We start from the raw sequence: 17,875 nt of genomic DNA on the forward strand, positions 1-17,875 counted from the left end.
GCTTGGGGATGGAGTCCTGCTGGTCTCTGTACTCTTGCTTGTGGACTGGTAGATGCCTTGGCCTTAACTCTGTGTCAGCCTGGGCATGTCATCACAGGTGGTGGGGATGAGGGTGCTTGATCATGAAGCCAATTTTCGGAGGATACTGCAGGAGGCTGATTCAACCCAAATGTGTGTCTTTGACTTTTGATAATCTAATTATGATATGTCTTGGTATCTTCTTCTTTGGGTTGATTCTGTTTGGGACTTCTGAGCTTGAGGGGATGGGATGGCTGTACCCTTGCCAAGATTTGGGAGACTTTCTGTATCTTTAAATAAGTGTTCGGTCGCTTTCTCTCTTTTCTCCTCAGAGCCATATAATGCATATACTGATTAACTTGATGTTGTCCCATAAATCCTGTAGACTTTCTTCATTCTTTTTCTTTCTTTTTTTTCTCTCTGATCAGATCATTTGAGTGACCTGTATTTGAGTTCACAGATACTTTTCTGTTACTCAAGTGAGTGTGTTGAGACATTTTTTTTTAAAATTCTGTGTCAGATAATGCATAGACTTCCATTTTTTTTTGGGGGGGGTTTGGTTACTAGGGCTTTATCAGCTTCTTTTTGTGTCAGGTTTGCCTGGTTCTTCATGATCATGTAATTTTGCATTGAGATCTCTGCATTTGAAGGAGCAGTCTTCTTCCTGTCTCTATGGGCTAGGTTCAGTTGGTAAAGACCTGCTGATGTGCCCTGCCTCTAGGATTACATTTGAGAAGGGCTGGAGTCCATAGGTGGCAAGCCTGTTACCAGGGACTCAGGTGGTTGTGGGTGCTGTTGATTGACTGGTAGAAAGGACTGCCTCTGGGGCTGTGACTAAGAAGATTGGAGTCTGGTGATGTAGTCATTTCTGGATTTGTAGCTGGTGTGCCTATTCCCAGGAACATGGATGGATGTCACCTAGGTGGGCAGGACTGCCTCTGGGACCAAGGGTGAGTAGGGATGGAATAGGGTCACAGCACTTTTATCAGGATCTACAGTTAGGACCAAGATTGGCATACCTGGCATGCAGAGGTAGATCGATGTTGTGCCCACCTGCTCCTTGGGTGGGCAGTGTTACCCTTGGGCCATCGTAGATCAGTCCTGGAACTAAGTCACAGGGCCAATTCAGGATCCATACTGGGTTTTAAATGAGCAGATGCTACCAGTGAGAAAGATTGGTGTTAGGGGGTCCCTGTGTTGGCAGGAGTGGCTTTAGACTGCTTTAGAGTGGGAGTGGGGCAAGGTCACAGGGCCACTTCAGATTTGAGATTGGCAGACCCATTAGCCAGGTCTCTTGGTAGTTGGGACTGGTTGCAGGCTCACAGTCAGATAGGGTTGGAGCCAAGTCTATAGTGCAGACAGGGCTACTTTTCTCCAGTAGCTGTGGCATGGGCCTGCTAAATGACTCTTCTTGGTCTTAGGCTTCACTGAGGTTTTGCAACTTCATACCTGGATTCCAAAGCCTGTAAGAAGTTCTCACTGGATTGTTCATGTGCTATGCTTTCTGCTTGTTGAAGACTGAGATTCAGTTGTGTTACCCTTCAAGAGATGTTTTTATTATAAATAAGGCATATCATAAATTATAAATCAAAAATGGGAAGATGGGATTTTAGTTTATGATATCCAGAGCAAATAAACAAGATTAAAAAAACCCTGAAGGTGGCTCAGGATTCAGTGTGCCCCTGCAGGGTTGTTCTTATGGCCTTTGAGTCCAGATGGGAATCATCATCTTTCTCTAGGCTGATCTCCCACCCCTCACTCCTGCCTTGCTAGGTGGGCTGCTGTCGAGGGCCCACCAGTGCTCCCAGCCCATCTGGGATTAGGTGCTTGGCAGGCTATGGAGTGGATGACTCTAGAAACAGCCTACAAGGTTGCTGGATGTGCTTCATAAATGTGTCTGTCTGGTTCCTCTATGGCATATGGGGAGGTTCCTGGCACACAAGCCCATTGTCTTCATTGTTATGAACAAATTATTAGGAAGGGAAAATCTACTGGGAAACATCTTAGAACACATATACAAGAAAAGAAACAAGTGGATTTAAATGTATAACATATTTCAGTTATTCATTAATTTATATTTATTTGTTCTGTTTTATTTTTATTAATGGAGTTAATTGAAGAAACTTTAGTAAAGCAGTTTTTATAGCAGTAGGAATATAGTCTTTGAAAGGCCTTTGTAAATAGAAATTCTTTCAGTGAAATTTCACTTTTTTGGTAACACCTCAAGGGATTATATTCTCAACAAAAGGTATACTGCTTATGTAGGATAGTTGAGTGGAAACTACCACTGTTTTGTTAATGAGGGTGAGCAGAGAGGAAAGGAGGCACCCACACCTAAAGAGCTTTTATAGTTTGAAGCTTATGGAAAGGGCCATTTAGAACCATACACTGAACCAGAATGGTTCTACCAAGAAGTGGCGCCTGGGGGGTGCTGGGCATTGTTCCGGTTGTATACCTTACACTCCCCTAGCAAACCTCCCACTTTACAGATGTGCACACTGAGGCTGAAAGCTAAGTGATACATCTGAATTCATATGGCAGTAAAAAGAAGTGTATGAGTTGTTCTTTCTTTCCAATCTTTATGTGTTGGGAAATTGAGGCACTAAAGCCTAGTGATTGTTGCATGGAGGGCTGGTGTTTGAGCTAGGGAGGCAGCACGGTGCTGCAGCTGGTTGTCAGCACGGAGCTCCTCAGCCCTTCCAGCCTCCCTTCCCAGCTTCTACATTTCCTTTGTTCTTTCTCCTCTAGCTACCACTTCTTCAAAGTCTATAGTCAGACTGAAAAATTTTAAGAGACTTTTAAAAAGTGTCACTTAAGTTTCAGAAGGATTTTTCTTTGGTCTTAGAAGTTTGTTTTAATTTGGAGACAGCACCTCTTTAGGAGGATAACCTTTCCACTATTTTCCCCTTCCTAGCACACAGCAGAACAGTCTATCTTCATTGGCTCCTCATTCCCCTCATCTTCCAGACTCCTGTCTGCTCCCAATAGGCAGAAGTCTCCTAGACTTAATGGGGAATTCCTCCTCTTATTCTGTGATAGATCCAGGGAATCTCAGCCATGTCTAAATCCCTTTTTTTCTAAGGATTTATTTATTTATTTTATGTATAGAAGAACTGGGGTATAGGCCAGAGGTATGGGGATTGAGAGGATTCACCAGAGACAGAGTTGGGAACAGAACAGGCAGATGTACTGAAATACACTCCTGAAGGGGGCAGCAGGTAAGACCGGAGAGGTCTGCTGTGTCATGTGGGTTGCTCCCTGGCTGGGGATTGAACTTAGGCTGTAGAGGTGATAGTGCTGAGACTTAACCCTTAGGCCACCAGGAAGGCCCCTAAATCTTAATGATAGAATTTATGGCAATGTCTCAAATCTGTAGACTAGCACAGGAATTCCCTGCTGAACTCTAGCCCTGTTGATCCAATTGTCTAATAGAAATCTTTGCCTGGTGTCCCTGACAACTCTCAGAGAGAGTATTCACCTTTCTCCAAATGCCCCCCTGTTGATTTCTGTCCCCTTCAGTACCTCTTACCACACAGGGTACTACTCTAGGAACCTCAGACCATTCCAGAACCTCTTCTCTGCAACCTCTGCAGTCCCCAAGTCTTGTTGGTTCTTTCTTCATCAGGTTTCTAGAATGTACGAGAGGTACCTCTATTTTCTCTGCATTGCTCAGGGCAGTCATTCTGCCCCAAACATAGCATCCTCCTTTGGCCTGTGTGAACTTTTGGTTCCCTGATATAACTTCTCTCTTTTCTACTTGAAATCTTTTATTGGGGCTAAAATTTCAGCCAGCTTTAGCTTAGTTCACAGCCATTAGTCCCTGAGATGGAATGTGGTGGAACTGTTATGTCCCACGTCTTCCTGACCCCATGCTCTTGCCCTAACCAGGCTTCATGTCTGATGGTGAGAGGGCAGACACTTTTACAAGTTTCAGAGCCTGTCTTGTCAGTGGTGAGAGTTGAGGAGGAGTGTCTTTCTATGGGTAGTTCTCTCTGCCTCTCTTCTTTACAGGATCACAGTGCATTTGCATTCTGGAAATCACAAAGGCTGGGAGTCAAGGAGATCCAAGATGATAAATTTCAAACAGGGTAAATAGCAGGCAGGATTGCCAAAATGTGCCTGTCACAGCACAGACCTTCTAAATGGCACCTCAAGTGGGGAGTGTGCAGCCTGTGTTGCTGAAAGGGTGGAAGCCCTGCCATGAGGCTCCAGGGTCTGGAAGGAGAGGATGCTGGGCTGCTGGGAAGAGTATGAATGTGTGTGTACAGGTGTGTGTGTGTGTGTGTGTGTGTGTGTGTGTGTGTGTGTAGAGGGGAGCACAGTAAAACCAGTGGAATCAAAGATTGAGGGTGACATAAGTAGCCGTGTGTGGGGTCAAGTTGTTGGGGTTGAGGACTGTGCATGGGGCTTCTGGTAGAGTTGATGGGGGGATATCTATTTCTGATCCCCCTTTTTGTCTCATTGGTTTCTTTATGGGAAATACTTAAACTAAAACTAAAATTGCTAGTCCTAGGTCTATAATCTGTTTGTTGCAACAGATGAATTGGTGTTTACAGTCTTAGAGTCTATATCTAGTTAAACATTCTAGTCTTATTTTTGCTCTCTTTGGAAGCACTTTCCTTATGAAGTTTTTCACTAGTGAGAAGTCCATCAGTCTGCCCTGATTCCTCTTCCCAAATGGTAGGAAAGTAGAAATGAAAACATATCCCTATTAAATTCTGCTGGTGGTGGAACTATCACTAGGGACTACATTAAAAACTGTTCTTCAAGCTCCCTCTTTTGAAAAAGAAAATTCTTGAATCCTAAATTGTGAAATAGTATAACAGATGAACACTGCTTCATGGTGGTGAACTTATATATTGGGAATGAGGATATGAGATATAATTAACTTCTGTATCTGTACTGTTACTCCCTGGATGTTTCCAAGTTTAATTTATTTTAGAAAGATTGACAGTCATAATTATGTTGTCAAGCATTTGTCATTTTTGCTGTAGCAACAACGTTAAAACCCAGGCAAATGCTGCAGCCTGACTTTGATTAGAGTATTGCAAGGATCAGAACTTGCTTTACGCTTTGCTAAAGCGTGAGCCTCTGTCAGCAATCTGCATTCAGTAGCATGTATAATTTTTTCACTGGTTCACACATATGATCTAGCAAATCTTGCGTCTTGTCTCCATGGTGTTGTCACCTTCCCCAGCTTAGGCAGATGGTGACTCAGGCACTGGGAGGTCTCTTGGGAGACAGGGCTTCTGACTGCCTTGTTTCTTTCTCTAAGTGAATGCTTTGTCAGTGACCTGGTAGCTGAGACTCCTGCCTCAGAGGAGGTTGGACCCCATGACCTAGGTTTCCCCCCAGTTATTGGAAGTGGCATAATGTGATTGGGTAAGGCCAGCTTTAGAGTCAGACAAACCAGACTTTTAAACTGCCACATTTTCTTTTTGGACAGCTCTGTAGCTTTCTTGGACTTTATCTCTAACCTGGAAAATCATTTTGCCTTGCAGAAGATGTGTGAGTTAGCCATCCTGAGTGAGTGTGGAAGGCAGCCATTAACCAATTTTGAATAAAAGGAGGCAGCTGTCCTTAATCTGTGTCATTTACTTTCTGATTGGGACAGCCATTCAGTTTAAGATGGGAATGAGAAAATATTTGCCACCCGGTTCCTAGGGATACTGTGAAGAGAACAGCCTTGTTAAACAACTTAAGCTTCTTGGGAGGAGAGGTATTTATTTTGTACAGAGATTTTAGTATTATCTTACTTGTATTCCTTGTCTCATTGCAGTTTCTAAATCCAAAAGATAACTGTATTTGTCTACCTCGTCTAGTCGGTGATGGTCTACTTTACCCAAGCAATGCCTGTTAAGAACTAGAAGACCCATCTCTACTGTAGGGGCACCCCACTTCCTTTCTTCCCGTTTCTTTGCTTGTTAACCCTACTCCCAGTGCTGCCCCCTACCTCTCCATCCTTTGTCTTGTGCTTTAGCATTCATTTTTCTCCTTGGTGTGTTTCTGTTTGCCCTCCTACTGTATGCAGAGGGTCAGGCCCTTTTCTTCTGCCTAACTGCCCCCCTCAACCCTTGTAGGAGAATGGAATAAGACCTCCCTTCTTCCTCTGTGTTTGTGCATTTAGACATTCACTTGGGTGCGAAAATTGAACTTTGAGATAGCTTTGGGGAGTGCTCAGGATCTGAGCAGTGCCATTTCAGCTCTGTAGATTTTCACTTGTGCAGCTGTACAGAAGGTTGTGCTTACTGTAAATGTGGGGTTCTCATGTTCCATTTCCTCATATCTAGGGCAGTACTTGGATCGAAATGAAAACCCCCGTTGACTCTAGAGTGATTAAACCGCAGCAGACATGGCAGGTTCAGTCTCTGTAAAACCTGCTGATCTCACAGGCAGCCATGGGCTGCAGTGCTTTGTTGAGAGGTGTCTGGAAGAGGCTCTGTGATGGATTAGTTGGCTCTGGGTGAGAAGTGGGGCTTGCATGTTTCTTGTAGGTAATTCGTCAGCCAAATCAGAGCTGCCTCCTTGCTTTTGGCCGTGATGTTCCCTCTTCTGGGAAAGGCCTTTCTCCCTGGATTTCTGTTCTTATTTCAGCATGACCTGCTCAAGAAGCCCATCCTGATTCCCCAAGCCAAAGTCGTCTCCAAATTTTCTTAAAACATTATTTTTAATGAAAATAAAATGAATCCATTCTAGTTGTGGAATAATTGAGATGGAGAGGAATTGCACAAAAAAAGAATAACATGGCACACATCTTTATGACGCCAGGACAGCAGCCTTTCACACTGCTTCCCTTCTGGGCTTCTCCTTGGCGTTCTTCCTGCAGTGCTCATACATGTATTGATGTTTGCATTCTCCAGTCGTGAACATATTATTCCATGAAACATTACCCACAAACATTCTAGTGTCTGTATGATAGTTTATAATACGGCTCTTGATTAAAAAGCCATAAAAACTCATCAGCTGTCATGTTGACTGGTGAGCTGGTGAGCTAATTCCCCACTTTCCTAAGTTAGAATCCTAACTAAGCATCTTCATGCATTTTTGATTTTTTTAAAAAAAGCATAGATTTCTAGAAATGGAACAGCCAGACAGGGGTTTATTGACAGATTTTAAGGCATCTGACATGTCTTACCAGACTGACTTTCAGAAAGTGGAAGCAAAATTTATACTCCTTCTAGCATCTGTGTGTGGGGTCAAGTTGTTGTGACTACAGGTTTGAATAGTTTACTTTTGTCTGTTTGGACAAAAATATGTTTTCTCCATGTTATGATACAGAGTCTCAGCCCCTGCTAACTTGCATTGTGTGGCTGTTGATAGATTTTCTCCTTCATAGAGAGGCTGATATCCCACCCATTCAGGCTTTCTCTTCCGCTGGGCCTTTGGTTCTGATGGCTGAGTTATGTGATGCTGGAAAGTGGGATTCTGCTAGGAGGTCTCGGACTGATGTGAATGATATGCTGCGGCTCTGCCCTCCCTTATTCTGGGGGTAATTGCTGCTATTCCATGATCAGGCCCTCGGCCTGGCCGTGTGGTCTCAGGCGCTTGAGCTCTGGAAGGGTGGGGGCTGGGGTTGTTTTCCTGGTCAGTGCTCTCAGTCCTGGGATGACCTTGCAGGAGTGGGATGGGAATGAGCCTTTTCTTGATTGGAGAGCACCATTTTTTCCTTCAAAAGGAGGAGGAATGCAAGCTTTTAAATATAGGGAGCTTTTTAAAAGGGGGGACTTCTTATAGACTATTTCCACACTCTGTTGTATGGAAAGAAGGCAAAGTGTTCTTCATGCAGTTGGATGTGTCTCTATTTAGAACATAATGTTTAGACAAAGGAAGTAGATAAAACCTGTGATCACCAGCAGATGCTTCCTCCCTTTGTGCTTGTTTCTAGGATGGGTGTCTGCTGGGGTAGCCCTGCCCCTCACAGTGATGTAGAGAGCTGGCCTACGTGGTGCAAATCCCACTTCTGAGGACAAGACAGTCTGCAGCTAATACTCTCAAACTGGGGTGATAGGGATGTGCTGGGAGAAAGAGATACCTTGCATAAAACTGACTGACCTGCCCAGACCCTGCATTCAACCTGAGTTTTTAGGGGACAAAGGTGACCTTTTAATGAATAACTGAAAACATTAACTTAGAGCACTATCTCATGGAATAGAGTGCAATGTATGTAAATAAAATAGAATATTAGAGATGGAATTTAAAGATAAAGTTTGATATCAGGGCGTCCCTGGTGGCGCAAGGGGTTAAGCACCACACTGTGAAGCAATCCAGAGCCTCTGCAGCATGAGTTTGATCCCTGGCGGCCAGGGAGCAACCCACATGGCTCAGCAGACTCTCCTGCCTCGTCCGCTGCTCCCCCCAGCAGTGTATTTCACTCAGTCTGCCTGTTCTGTTCCCCACTCTGTATCTGGTGAGTCCTCTCACCCCCTGCACCTCTGGCCTGTGCCCCAGCTCTTGTATGCATAAAATAAATAAATCTTTAAAAAAATAAAGTTTGATATCAATAGAATTTTGAATTCCACCTAGTATGATTTAAGACCACATTTCCATTCACTCGCTCCCCTTCCCAGAACCTGTGGTCCTGTTGTTGGGTGCTGTTAGGGCTATTTTGGTGGATAAGTATGAGAGACACTGCCCAGGGGATGAAGCAGTGACTGAAATTACTGCTGTGCTTTCCTGGAAGTTCTGTGTGCAGGGGAAGGCGAATGCAGCTAGATGCCCACGAAGACCCAGGAGTGTGTGCAGCCTGCCAGCTTCCCTGGAGGGAGGGTGGAAGGGAGGGTAGTAAACAGAGGTGTCATTTGTGAAAGAGGGTGGGGGGCAGGGGAGGCGCAACTCAGGTCTTGCTGGTCATTGACGGGCTATGGGTTTTTCATAAAAAGGTAGAAAACTAAACTTTTCTCTAAACTTTCCTTATCCTGACACTGTTGTGGGCCAAACAGAACGCTGTGGGTGGCTAGGTGGAGATGGCTGTTCTCAACTCAGCTTCCCTTAAGGGCTTGAGTGATTGGCCCACTTAGTTCTATGTGTAGAGAGGTCTTTGTAAAGGTATTTTCCTGCTGTTTCTCCAGTTTACATGACTCTTGAACTCTCAAGGAGCTGGCAAGATTTATTGGTACATAGATGCTGAAGTTTAAGTTATAGATCCCCATACTTAAATGTCAGAGGTGAAGGGGATTTCACTATAAAGTTGGCCAAAATGTCCTGCCCAGTCTCAGTGTCTGTGTGACAGCCTGATCAGTCACCTGCCCTCTGTGCTTGCATTCCTTCTCACTTAAGGGGGTGACCTCGGTCTTGCAAGGAGTCTATTAGCTAAAATCCCTGAAGTCTGTTTCTCTTCAGTTTCAGAGATGGACAGGCTTCACCTGGATTTTAGTAGATGTTGGGTGGGATATGCAATAATCTCTGTCCCACTACCTCTTACTGGGGTTGCACTTGCTGCCCCACATCTGTGCTATTCACCTGGGGCTGCTGACATCAAGCAGAGGAATCACAGCTGGCGCAGTGTGGGGAGGAGAGCCCACTTTTTCACTTCTCTCAGCTCACAGGCTGAGTGGTTCCTATGACTCTTTCATCCACAAGCTCAAGGCTGCCTTCTCTCCATGTGTCTGGGAGCAGATCCGGGCAGTGACTTGTATTGAGTGGCTCCTCAGTGCTCCTGGATACAGACCACGGTCCTCTTACTGCCGGCTGTGACCTGGGCCCTCATCATTCCTGCTCAGCCTCTCATCACACCCACCTCCATTCAGGTTTTTGTTGTTGTTGATTTGCTTTTGACATGATATGTTTGAAGTTTTTAAATATTATCTTTTAATTACAGGATAATTTTAGATTTATAGAAAAGTTGCAGAAGTATTAGAGTTTCTGTAGACCCAATTTCCACTCTGTCACAACACCTCCTGCCACACTGCTTTTGCTAAAAAAGAAAGCGAACTTGGTATCTTACTAGTAATTAAACTTCAGTCTTTGAGTTCCACCAATTTTCCCGTCATTGTCCTTTTTTTTCTCCTCTAGGAGCCAATTTAGGATACCATATTAGTTTAGGCTTGATACAGTTTTTCCAAAATTTCTTGCCTCCTTTCCCTTTTTATTTAAGTGTTATTTTTGTGTTACCACTCTCAGCATGATGAAATTTTTGGGAACAATCATTTTATTCACTAGGCTAATTTTTAAACACATGAGTTTTATTTTAATTTAATTTTATATATTTTTTACATCATTTTTCATTTTTGCACAATGTATGCATTGTCATCTTGGTTATAGTCCCCACACAATTCCCACCCGCCCCCCCACCCCCCGCAGTGTGTCTCTGGTTTATAGTTGCTTGTTGCTTGTTGATTTTGATTTTTACTTTTATTATGATTAGCCTTTTTCCTTGTCCCTTATTTTGGTTTTCTAAATTCCTGCTTTGAGTGAGACCCTCCGGTATTTTTCTTTTTCTTTCTGGCCTATTTTGCTGAGCGTGATCCCTTCCAGCTCCAGCCATGTTGCTGCAAATAGCATGAGTTATCTTTTTTGATTGCTGAGTAATATTCCATGGTGTATATGTACCACATCTTCTTGATCCAGTCATCTATTTTTGGGCATTTGGGTTGTTTCCAAAGCTTAGCTATTGTAAATAGTGCTGCTATAAACATAGGGGTGCAGGTGCCCTTTTGAATTAATGTTTCTGTGTCCTTTGGGTAAATACCTAGGAATGGAATTGCTGGATCATATGGAAGCTCCATCTTTAGCAGATTGAGGAATCTCCACACAGCTCTTCATAGTGGTTGGACCAGTTTGCACTCCCACCAACAGTGCAGGAGAGTTCCTTTTTCTCCACATCCTTTCCAACATTTGTTGTTGCTAGTTTTTTTAATATATGCCATTCTCACTGGAAACACATGAGCTTTAAACCAAAGGGAGTGGGAGCTTCTCTGGAGCTTTTGAAACAGAGTAAGAGCAGGTTTTGTCTAGGCAAGTGACCCACCTGGAACTTTGTCAGTGTGTGGCTGGTGTGACCCACAGGTTGGGTCTAGAGCTGGCAGGTGAGCTCAGTGGGTCAGTGCATCTCGCTTTGCCCAGGCCTGACTTGTCTTGGTTGTGTTCTACTTTATTTGGGGTGGGGGGACTTCAGGAGCAGCTTCCCCAGACAATGCATTTTTCCACCTGGCCACACCAGAGGCTGGAATGACTCTTGGGGAAGCCCTCCTGATGAGAGGGCTTCTTATCTTGTACCTTCTCCTTTGGTAGAAGTGATCACCGGTAATATTGCCTGCAGGTGACTTTTGCTCTATGCAACAGCTGATAAAATTATTTTAAGTAATTTTTTAGTGTTGGGGGAAGAATATATTCTTCTAAGTTGGAAAGCTTATTATCAGAGCTTAAAACTAAAAGTAACAATTTCCTCATACCTCTGCTGTAATGGTCGGCTTTACAAAAGTTAACAGCTTTCAATCTTTTAAACTAGCTCTTTTACTATTTTCCTCCAAATACTAAACACGTAATACTTTCAGCTCTTTATTCAACAGTGTTAGACATTATCAGTTCAGTTTCTCTTCCTCTATCCTCTCAGTATGCTTAGTTATGTCAGTGTAAATACAAACATGCACACACATAAATAACTTGGTTAAATCCTTATTAATATCCTCATTATTATGACTTTAAATTTTATTAACTGTTGGCCCATGTAGAATATTAATATTTCAGCTGTAGCACAACTTTTTTTTTAGTTCAAAATGGCCTTATGTTTTTATTGCCTTAGTTACTTTGCATAAACTCAAAACAATTTTTCCAGTGTTCAATGTCAGATCATGTCTGTCAATCCCACTGTCCCCTGTGGGAGGTATAGGGTGTTCCTTCCTGGAGCCCTCTACTCTTCCATGTTCTCCTTGGAAAGATCCACAGGAAAATTTCCATTAAATTCCAGTATCAGAAAGATGACTCTTCTCTTCAGAAAGACAGTCTCTTCTCTGGATTTTCCCCTTCTGGTGGCTCCTGCAATGTGGCTGATCATGTTTCTTCTCTCTGTGTTGGCTTCTGACAGCCAAGGCCATGTCTCCCCACCAGCCCTGCTGGCCCAAACCACCCACATGCTATTTTGTATAGTTATTTTATTCTGTTTCATCATATTTTCCTCTCCTTGTTTCCTTTTCAGTCAGTCAGTATCATCTTTAAAAAAATATATTTTATAAATTAATATACAGTCAAATGTGCTGGATTTTCTTTTTTTTTTTTTTAGGGAAATTTTAAATTTATTTAGCAATATATTCTACCATACCACCCTCTCACAGTAGATTACAGAAAGTTTTCTTATTTTTTTGAAAAGTTTTCTTGAGATATAAATCACATAATACTCTTTGCTCATTTAAAGTATATAGTTCACTTAGTATATATAAGTATACAGTTCATCTTAGTATATTCACAGGGTGATATAACCCTCACCATGATGTAATTTTAGAATAGTTTTTACTTCCTAAAAGAAGCCCCACACACGGAAAAAAAAAGAAACTCTGTACACTGTTGGTGAGTATGTAGACTGGTCCAGCTTCTATGAAAAACAGTATGGAGGTTTCTCAAAATACTAAAAAGAGATCTGTATGATTCAGCAATTCTGTTTTTTTTTTTTTTTTTTTTTTTTAGTTTAAACTTATTTTTTTTAAAGATTTATTTATTTATACAAGAACTGGGATACAGGCCAGAGATATGAGAGTTGAGAGTATTCACCAGAGACAGAGTGGGGAACAGAACAGGCAGATTGACTGAAGTACACTGCTGAGGGGAGTAGCAGGCAAGTCAGGAGAGGTCTGCTGCGCCATATGGGTAGCTCCCTGGCTGGGGATCGAACTCATGCTGCAGTGGCTGCAGATAGCTTCATGGGTTGCGCCACCAGGAGGCCCGATTCAGCAATTCTGTTCCTAGGTTTGTACCCAAAGAATACAAAAACACTAATTCCAAGAGCCACAGGCACCCTATGTTCATTGCAGCCATATTTACAACAGCCAAGCTATAGAAACAACCTAAGTGCTCCATAGCCGATGAGTGGATTAAGAAGGTGTGAGATATATATACACAATAGACTACTACTCAGCTATAAAAGACAACATGAAATCTTGCCATTGGTGGTAACATGATGGAATTAGAGGGGATTAGCCTAAGGGAAACAAGTGAGAAGGAGAGATGATTTCATTCACGTGGACTATGAAAAAACAAAACAAAGGAACAGACAAAACTGAACCAAAACAAGTCCAAAGAATAGCCCTACAGAATTGAGACTTCCAGATGTGGAAGGAAGTGGTGACTGAGGAGGGAGGGTGTCCAGTGGACTATGGTGAAGGATTATAGGTGCTTCGATGGTGGATGTAGTGTGGTAACAGCCATCTGAAGAGCAGTGAACCTGTACTCCTAAATCATATACAGTATTATTAACCAACATTACCTCAATCAAAAATACTACAATTAAAAAAACTTCACACCCTTAGCAGTCACTCCCTATTCTGTGCCACCTCATTTCCTACCCTGAGCAACTACTAATCTCCTTTCTGGCTCTATAAATTTACACATGTATAAATAGAATCTTTGACTTGTGGTCTTTTGTAACTGGACTTTATTTTAGTCATAGCACATATCAGTACTTATTTTTATCGATTAATAATAGGTTAGTGTATATATCTGTTTGTCAGTTGATGAATGTTTGACTTGTTCCCACTTTTTGGCTGTTACATTTAATGCTGGTACGAACACTTTTGTGCAAGTTTGTATGTGGTTGTTTCTTTTAATTTCTCTCGAGTATGTACATAGGCCTGAAATTGCTTAGTTCTATGCCAACTCTGTTTAACCTTCAGAGGACCGCAGACTATTTTTCAAAGCACCTGCACAATTTTATCTTCTCACAGCAGTGTATGAGGATTTGTTTCTCCACATCCTTGTCAACACTTGTTATTGTCTTTTTAATCACAGCCATCCTAGTGAGTGTGAAGTAGTCTTTTATCAAAATTCCCTATTGTCTAATTGATCTTTTCTGTGCTTATAGGCTAGCTGTATTTCTTCTCTGGAGAAATGTCTGTTCAAATCCTTCACTCATTTAAAAATATAACATCTCTATTAGCATGTTATTCACATACATGCAGTTCACTGATTTGAAGTGTACAGTTTGCTGGTTGTTAATACACTCTCAGATGTGCAAGTATTACCATAATGAGTTTTAGAATATTTTCATCACCCCAAAAAGAAACCCTGTAGTCATTCCTTTGTCCGTTTCTAATGGGCTCTCATTATTTTATTGAGGTATGAGACTTTATACAAGTCCCTTATTAAGTATTTGATTGGAAAATATTTTTCCCCCTTACATGGGTTCCCTTTTTACTTTCTTGTTGGTATTGCTTGTAGCAGTAAAGTCAAAACTTTTATGTAGTCCAGTTTATTATTTTTCCTTTGGTGCTTTCGTAAGCCTCTGTTTTGGAATCTAAAGCATAAAAATAAGATAGCACTGTGTAACAGTGGCATCAACTCTGCCCTAGTGCATCTTTTTTTTAATAATATTGTATTTTTAAAGATTATTTATTTATACAAGCACTGGGTATAGTCAGAAGTGTGGGAGGGTGAGAGAATTCACCAGAGCAGGGAACAGAACAGGCACACTGATGAAATACACTGCTGAGGGGAGCAGCGGGCGAGACAGGAGAGGTCTGTCGTGCCATGTGGGACCCTCGCTGGTGGCTGGGGATCGAGCCGGCGCTGCAGAGGCTGCGGGCAGCTTCGCAGCCCAATGCTCAACCGCTGCGCCACCAGGGGAGACCCTACCCTAGTGCATCTTGACAGGGAATTCTATAGTAACTTTTTGATATTGCTGCCTAGTGGAGGCAAAATTCTAGTGCTGCTACCAGAGAGTCTTGGTGACTGGAGGGTGATTTGCCTTTAGTTAGTCTTCCTGAATATGTATTCTTGAAAATCTCTGCTTCAGGTAAACTTTAGACTGGACTGCAATTTGAACCACAAATAAAGTGGATCCTCATAACAAATGATCACCAAGATGGTGTTACTGCTTCTTCAGAGCCCTTCATTCAGGTTCCCTCAGCAAGCAGTGCTGGGCCAGCACGTGGACAGAATGGGAGTTCATTCACTTGATGAGCTAAACAGAAATTGTTGGTTAGTGAGGGAATTTAGTCCACATTCACACCATTATTTCTGTGGGAAAATGGGTCCTAAATTCTAAATCATCAGTTTATATTTTATTACACTTTAATTGTCAATTTAGAAATATGGTCTATTTCTAAGTTGGGATATGGCTGCATTAATTCATTATTGTTTTTTCCAGTAGGTTTTTCATCACATGGGAGGACTGTGTGTGTGTGCGTGCATACGCGCGTGCCCATGCTCGGGTGCACACAGGTACAGCTTTATGTGAAATATGCATCATGAGTGATATACCATGTGATATACCATGAGCGATATATCCATTTGTCCCAGTTTTCGTCTGTATACTTAGTTTAGCCTCCATTTATTGAGCCTGGTTTTGGCCATCACTGTCCCAGGAAAAGTGGCTGGAAGGCACCGGGACTTCTGTCCTCCAGCTTCTCAGCCAAGGCAGATGTATGTATGGCCTGTGGCTCGAGGAAGAGCTGATTATCCCATTGTGAATTATTCAGAACCTTTGTTTCTTTCAGCCTCATGTTTGGCTCTTTCACAGCTCCTTCGTTTTATTTTAAAGACTGGCAGAAAGAGACCAGTAGGGATAAACTGAATTCAATTTGTAGCTTTGTAATAATGGGGCAAATACCAGTTTACATGGCATTCTGAAAACATCTGGAGATTTCTTCTATGTTGATCTTAGTCTTTATTTTCATGGCTAATTGATTTGGCAGTTTTAATGAATGCATGCATGCATGTTTTTAAAAAAAGGTATGAAATAGAATGAGGGCCTCCCTCCCCATTACCTTCACAACCCTACACCTGCTCTACACAGGTAGCTGCTGTTAACATTTCTTTTGCAACCCTCTGAGGTTTTTTTCCTTCTAAATTATGTATTCTAGTCCTGTGTACTCTGTTAAAGTACACAGATGGGATCATATTACACACAGTGTTCTGCATCTTGATTTTTCTTTCTCCTAAGAGATATTTCTTGGATACACTTCCAGGTCGGCACAAACCCACTACGTTCCCTTAGAATTCCACAGTATGCTTTATGTGAGTGATCATGACTGTTGTGATGGATGTTTAGGTAGTTTCTAGCTTTTCTAGCTTTTTTGCTGTTACACACGATGCCCTATCAACTCTGGCAAGTGCCTGTCTTATGCTCTTTTGCAAGCTTGTATTGATGGCTTATTATATTTGTCATTAAACCACAAAGATCACAGTTTACAGTGATTATGTGCTGGGCTATGGGTTCTGAGGCATTTGAGCATAGAGTGATTCATTGTGTGATTTGGGTGCATGATCACATTTTGAGAAGATACTTGAGCATTCAGTTAGAAAAGACTGAAACGTACTCTCCATTTCAGGGTGTTGGACTTACACGTCGGCCGCCTTTTTGTAATGTGGAGGCACATGGTTTCCCAAGCTGGACCCTCATTTCCTCCTCCTCGGCTTGTGGGGAGACCAAAGGAGAGAAATGAGACAAATGAAAAATGTGGGCCCTGACTCATCCAGACTCTGCCCTCCACTTGGCACAGCATTTAGCACTTACTCAGTGGATTAGGGAGAATGAACTTTTGTGGGCAGTTCGGAGATTTTTGTTTCAATGGTCTGGAGTAGTTGCAGTGGGAAGAAGTGGGAGCTGTGAGAAGGTGATTGCTTCTTAATGTTCTGGGAAAAGGGCCAGCCCCACTTTCCCTGCTTTTATACATTTGGCTCATGAATGCCTGTCATGTCCTCAGGTTGAGGCTATTGTCTACATTTAATGTGAAGGTAGTAGCAGAGTTGGAATTGAAATCAAGACTTAGTGTTTTATTGGTGGTGGTTCTGTGACTGGTTTCATTTGTGTGACCCAGTCAATAACTGGCCCATTGGGGGGCCCCTTCTGTATGTGTTTGTTGTCTGTTCTGGCACAAATATGATATGAATACAGGACATTCTCAAATGTTCAGGTGGTTAGTTGACTGATGGTTGGATCTGGCCCAAAGTTTGGGCTTCAGTTCTTGGAAAGAAGAGCGTTGGTGGGGTGTTGTACCCCAAACTTCAAATGTGAGGTTACTTTTTCTGACTTGTATGCTTCTTGCTCAAATGCAGATGATTTGAGAATTGTTACCTGTTCAGTTGATTCATGTGAGTTCACTGAAAGAGTTTTCTTTCAGTAAAAACATCCCAGTAAAACATGTGAGCTAAATTGCCAGCTGAAAGAGAGCTCTGGCTCAATCTTTCATCACATTGTATGCTCAGGACACAGAATCCATGCATTTGCTTAGAAACCAGCAGAAGCCAGTTGGTGTAGAGAACAGTATCGGGGGTGATTATGAGGGAGCAAGACCAAGATTGTGTGAACAGCCTTCCCACATAGATCCAACTCATTCCTGAAGTGTTCTTACAGCCCTTCCCCGTTAGGGAGTCAGACAGCGTCAGGTTGAACATCCTGTGCACTGTCAGCAGTCAGTCTGCTGTCAGAAACAGCCAGCCCCTTCTCTCCAGAGGCTTCTATTTACAGTTTTTATCAGACCATTCAAACTTCCTAGGCATGACTTTAAGTCTGGTTGTGCTGCCAGTCACTTCCTCCTGCCCCCTTCCTCCAGTTCTGCTGCAAGAGCTCTGAATTTCACACTGTCTGATTTCCATTCTGTTCACTTTCTATTAAAATTCTGGTAGTTATGGTGAATTTCCTGCCCTGCTGAGAGTGAAGCTGAACCCAAATGGGGAACCCGAATGGGGAAAGGATGCGTTTCCCTGTAGC

The 17,875-nt window shown here is 42.6% G+C and overlaps 1 protein-coding gene across 1 annotated transcript in view; it reads left to right on the forward strand.

Annotated features, from left to right (window-relative positions):
- Window positions 1-17,875, forward strand: part of VOPP1 (VOPP1 WW domain binding protein) — a gene marked incomplete at both ends in the record, with an annotated part of 108,443 nt that overhangs the window by 17,054 nt on the left and 73,514 nt on the right. The window lies entirely within an intron of this gene.

This window comes from Talpa europaea (assembly GCF_964194135.1).
Source record: "Talpa europaea genome assembly, chromosome: 11".
Lineage (NCBI taxonomy): Eukaryota > Metazoa > Chordata > Mammalia > Eulipotyphla > Talpidae > Talpa > Talpa europaea.